Here is a 6,000-nt window from a genome sequence, read left to right on the forward strand (position 1 = left end):
CCCAGTTCTTGCAACACACACTGCTGCCACTGAAAGCAGGACTGACTAACACATCCTAATCTAGACTATCTGTCCACAAACTGCAGAGGCAGACCTGACACAGAGCTATACTCTCATTTCACTATCTTTAGTCCATTCCCATCACCTCTTTTTATTGCTTCTTTTGGCTATTTCTGTATTGAATTTCAGGCAGCTTTTTATTCTTGCAGTAAAAGCTGAGTAATTCTCAGTCACTCTGACAGTGGAATACATATGACTGTTCCATTTTATAGTTCACAAGGGTACTTCTATATTTTGTGTGTTCAGTAGCAAAACCAAAGCAATGGCTAAACATTCCTGCTCCCGGGAGCAATCCATGGATTAAAACCATTTTTAATAGCTGCACATAACACATTTGAGCTTGTTCTGAGGGCAACAACAACAACAAAAAGAAAACAACCACAAATTGCAGAAGAAAAGACTGAATGTTGAGCTTCAGCAACTAAAGCCCATGTTCAGTGTTTCCAAGATTAACAGACATTGATTTTCCCTCTCAATTCCAGGCCTATGGTTATGGACCAGCTGCCCTTCAAAAGTCCTTAGTTCTCTTTTGTACTCCAAAAAGTAGATCCAAAGCGCACAGGGCCCAGTATGAAGTCTCTGCTGAAGCTGGAGGACACATTGTGACTGCAAATTAGAAGTGGAGCAAGACATGGGAAGAGAAATGGTTGTGAAAACGGATGGAATAACACAGGGAAGGCAGGTCCCAGGACTTTAGCTACTTCAGTACCTGTAATTACTGCCCTGTAACACTCCCAAAACACATCCCCTCCCCACTGCCTGCATTACAAGTCCCAGCTTCTCTGCTCTGCCATGGCTCAGAGCAGGGAGGTGTTCAATGAACAATTCACATGGCAAGGCCATCCAAAAGCCAGAGACCCAAAACTGTACTGACCTTGGCAAAGGTGGTCCAGCAGTGCTACCCGACTGTCATGTTGGAATGGGAGAGGACACTGGGATCAGAAACCTGAAATCAAGACTGCCTTTCATCAGCAGCCTGGCCAGGCCTCCCCAGAAAACAGATATTGCAATCAAACTGTTTCTGCAAAAATGTTAATGACACCAAATTGGTAATTTCTAAACTTTATGTTAGCTCTGGTTATGCTATTTATGAATAAAGTGAAAAGAGAAATGCTGATGGCTTCCCATCCTTTTACATCTTCCCCCAAAGCAAAGGTGTTTATTGTGCTGCTTGTCTGGATGTGGGTTATTAGCCACTAATGCACTGATCCTCTGGATAAATTAACTTTTTATTAAGAAACTCACTTAAAAATCAGGAGATCCTTTAGACAGCTCAAGTGACCTTTACCAGCAGGCAGCAACTCAGCATATTTCTTGTCAAGAAAGAGCTCATTATCCACACACTCCTCTGGGATCTCCAAGCAGAACACAGCAGTTCCAGAGTCCATCCCAAGCTGAAGCTTTCAGGAGACTCACTTTGCATTTATCAAGCAGGATTTGACTTTCTAGAAGGAGGAAGAGCTCCCAACACTGACTTTGGCAAGCACAGGCACCAAAGAGAGAGCACACAGGTGCTATTTCAGGAGTGCTGCAAGGCTCCTTCCCCCAGTTACTTGGATGATTTATTTGGATGAGTTGACCTCCCATCGTGCAGTGACTTTCCAAACACACTCTGCAACTCTGTGATGCAATTATTAATCCAGTCCCACTGCCTGGCCAATGTCCCTTGATGATCACAGCTTTTGGCAAAGGAGGACAAAGACGTTGTTAACTACAGCACTGGAGCCTTACAGCAAATTCATTACACAGAGTGAAATGTTATCTGTTTTTCTCTACACCCAAATTTTCTGCTTATGGGTTTTCAGGTGTTTAAAGTAGAATTAATAGCAACACTTTTACACGATATTATACTTTGATTCTCCTGACTGCACTGCACTGCTACACAGTGAACTGAACACTTGGCTGGCTGTCATGGGCACATGGAACAAGTTCAAGATGAGGTCGAGTGACAAACACATCCTGGCATTGCCCAAACTCGGGGCTGAAAGCATCAACTAATAAAATAAGACCATGATTCTTACTTCTCATGACCTGTAAAGACAGACTAAGCCACCACACATAAAATGTACTGCTGTTGGAGAAAACTCCAAGCAAGTGGTTATGAAACCTCCTGGATTCTGAGAAGGCAGGACTGAGCATGCCAAAACATGAAGCTACTTCAAACAGACTGAGGTAGGATCAGATTTATGATCAAATCAGTTGAAGTAAGAGAGTTTCTCAAGTCTGATGGTTAAAAATACTTTGGGGATGCAAATACCAATTACTGGTTTGCAGAGCTCAGGTAAGGCCACCTCTGGAGCACAGGAAAACAAAGTGTAACTTGGAGTGATTTTTATACTGGACACATCCAACAACCCTCAATTTCTGTTAGCACAACCAGTGATGAGGCTTCTGGCATTACTATCTTATCTGCCACTACAAGAACTGTCTCAAAACCTTCCTAGAAAATAAACAGCCCCAAGAAAACCCCATATTCACTTTCCCTGCCTGTAGGCACATGCACTTTACATCAAACAGCTCAAATGATTTTGCTGCTTGGTTCTCACCACTGTTAAGAAGGATAGAAATAACCAGTTTGGTTCTTTCATCTACAACTTCTTGCAGCTGCCGCTGCAACTTGACTGAGCTCACTGAACTCCACTCATTTATAGAGAGAGACTACAAAACAGAAAGCTCCCCCAAAATAAAATGATGTAATGAACTCCTACCAGAAAGGTCATTCCTTTCAAGCCCAAATCAAACACAAAATTCATCCCTTTAATTCTGGCAGCAGAAGACATCATCAAAAGATATCAAGAAGTATTTCATGTGCCGCAAATTAGTCTGTCTTGAAATGAACACCAATAAATCCACACACACCTATTTCCATGACAGCAGAACTTACTTTAACCTGTCCTTAACTGCTTTAAAATAAGCTGAAATAAGTCTAGACACAGTCTGCACAGGCTTCATTTGGTTTACATAAACTGTTACATTTCAGCCGTAAGATCAGAACATGGATTTTATTATGGAAAATAAAGACAATTGTTGTACAGGCTGCTTTGCAGAAGAGCATTTGTTAGTGATGTAAATACAGAGTTATGCTATAAACAGTGTACTTATTTTAGCAGAAACTGACTGCTTCCCTAAACAGATTTGTAATAAAGGCACATGGATATCCAGTCTGGAGGATAATAACTCTCACAAGCAGCTTTGGCTACACACTAAGCCACAGTTCTTGACCCCAATAATTCACTGTTTTTGTGCTCAGATCACTGAAAACACATGTGAGAACTGAGCACTGAGGTATTTATAACGCTCAAAGCCAGGTGACTGGGAGCAGTGCAGCCTCACAGCCCCTGCACAGGGTAAACAACACGTGAACAGGGAAAGCTCAGCCTTCCTGTTGATTCCCAGACACAGCTTCCTTCCAAGGAGCTGTTTGTGACTGCTGCTAATGCCAGCAGGAAGGACTGGGACTGAGGTGAGGATAGGGCTCTCACAGGGACCACAGGTGAACTTTCTGCCTTAAAGCCATAATCTACAGCTACAACAGGATTTAGGTTGCACCAACCCTGGCAAAACAATTCAAAACGCTCTCCCTTACTGAGGTTCTCAACCTCCCAGTTTTACAGAATCTCAGAATGCTTTGGGTGGGAAGAGGCCTTAAAGCTCATCCTGTTCCAGCCCCTGCCACAGGCAGGGACACCTTCCACTATCCCAGGCTGCTCCAAGCCCTGTCCAGCCTGGCCTTGGACACTTCCAGGGATCCAGGGGCAGCCACAGCTGCTCTGGGCACCCTGTGCCAGGGCCTGCCCACCCTCACAGGGAAGAACTTCTTCCTAATATCCCATCCAAATCTACTGTCAGGGTGAAGCCCTTCCCCCTTGTCCTATCACACCATGCCCTTGAAAACAGTTTATTTCTGTCTTTCTGCAGGCTCCCCTCAGCTCCTAGAAGGCCACAATAAGGTCACTCCAAACCTCTTTTCCAGCCTGAACAATCCCAAATCCCAGCCTTTCCTCACAGCAGAGCTGCTCCATCCCTCTGATCATCTCGGTGGTCTCCTCTAACAGCTTTATGTCTTTCCTGTGCTGGACCCCAGTGTTGGAGGCAGCTCTGCAGGTGGAGTCTCACCTGAGCAGGGAAGAGGGGCAGAATCCCCCTCCCCTGCTGCCCACACTGGGGCTCAGCCCAGGGCTCTGGGGTTTCTGAGTCCAACACATGTGACCAGGGCAACTCATGGCCAAGTCTTTCACCCAGGGCTGTTCTCCAGCTCTTCATTCCCTGCTTGGATTGACCCTGATGCAGCACCTGAACCTTGGTCTTATTAAACCTCATACCCAAGACTGCATTATTATCATCCCTTCCCTGAAGAGCGTCAGGTCACTGAGATGGCAGTACAGAGACAGGCAGGATCACAGCTGACACAAAAATGTGCCTATGAGCAGACATGGCCTAGGTCTAACCCACTCATCCATTTAGGGGAAAACCCCTTACAAACTCCTGTTCCTTTCAAAGCACAGTGGGGCCAGAAAGGAGGGAGGATAAGGAAGGTTAACTCAAGTGTAAAAACACGTTTAAGAGTAACACTGCACCAGCCTACAGCCCCCGAAGGACGGTGGTGTGTGACCAACCAGCACCCCAAGGGGAGGCTGGTTCCATTCTGGGGGTGGTAGGCACAGCAGCAGCCTCTCCACAGGACACCGGGCACAGCCCAGGAAAACGTGACCATGTCAGGGACACAAGGATGCAATGCTAACCTAGGGATAACAATACAGGAAACACTCCGAAGACCCCCTTTGCAAATAAACACTACAAAGGTCGCAGCACCACCATCCTCATGTATGCTCCCCATCAGTGCACACAAGGTGCTGTCCCCAAACACCCTCAGAGCAGCCCCCAAAGCTCCCCAGGCCCCTCCAAAGCACATTGACAATAACAGAGCTCGCTGTGACCCCCAGACACCCCTTCAGCCCCACATCCCCTGTAATGGCCAGACACCCCCCAACCCCCTCGTTCATCACCTCTGACACCCTCGTCCATGTCCCCTGTGATCCCCAGACTATCCCCGAGCCACCTCCAAAGCCCATTCACAACAACGGAGCTCCCTGTGACCCCCAGAGAGCCCCTCAGCTCCGTCCCCCACGTTCCCTGTGACCCCCAGACCCCTCTCGGCCCCGCAACCCCCTCTATGCCCGCTGGGCCGGGAAAGCCCACCCCCAACCTCCTTTTCCGGACACATAGCGCACTGCCGGCGCCCCCAGGCCCGTAACAGCCCTCAAAACACAGAGAGGACGGAGAAGAACCTCAGAAGCTCAGAGGAGAGCGGGAAGAGGCCCCCAAAGCCCCGCAGGGCCCCGGGCCAGCCCCCCGCCCGCCGAGGCCTCACTCACCGCGTCTCCGCCGCGGCCGCTCCCTCAGGCGGGCGGTGGGCGGGGCCCCGCCGTTTAGGCCCGCCCATCACCAACGCCGCCACGTGATTGGACCAAGTACATGATTGGCATCCACCTTGACCAATATAAACCGAGAGAGCATTGGGGGCGGGCCACTAGGGGTTGGCGCCCGCGGAGAGCGGAGCCCTCCCAGTCCAGCCCAGTCTCCTCCCAGTCCAGCCCAGTCTCCTCCCAGTCCAGCCCAGTCTCCTCCCAGTTCAGCCCAGTCTCCTCCCAGTCACCTCCCGCAACCCTTTTTTGTCCCTAAATGTGCGGGCCAGTCCCTTCCAAGTCTATCCCAGTCCCCTCCCAGTCCATCTCCGTATATCCCAGTCTATGAGAGGATATCCACTGGTTCCCAGAGCCCTTTTAGTGCCCCTTTTGTTCCTAAAAGCACTCTTCTCGTCACTCCCACTCCCATCCAATCCTAGCGCCTCCAGTCTATCCCAGTGCCTCAACAGTCCACTCCCCGTGCCCTTTTAGTCCTAAAAATTGCCTCACAGTCCTTCCCAGTCCTGTTCAATCC

The 6,000-nt window shown here is 48.6% G+C and overlaps 1 protein-coding gene across 1 annotated transcript in view; it reads right to left on the reverse strand.

Moving 5' to 3' along the window:
• KCTD20 (potassium channel tetramerization domain containing 20) overlaps positions 1-5,501 on the reverse strand; it is a 30,254-nt gene extending 24,753 nt beyond the window's left edge. Inside the window, exon 1 of the mRNA XM_062509389.1 lies at positions 5,436-5,501. The gene's annotated coding sequence lies outside the window, so the exon portion shown is untranslated. The remainder of the gene's footprint in view (positions 1-5,435) is intronic.
• Between the last annotated feature and the right edge of the window lie 499 nt (positions 5,502-6,000).

This window comes from Cinclus cinclus, chromosome 27 (genome assembly GCF_963662255.1).
Source record: "Cinclus cinclus chromosome 27, bCinCin1.1, whole genome shotgun sequence".
NCBI classification, from domain to species: Eukaryota; Metazoa; Chordata; class Aves; order Passeriformes; family Cinclidae; genus Cinclus; species Cinclus cinclus.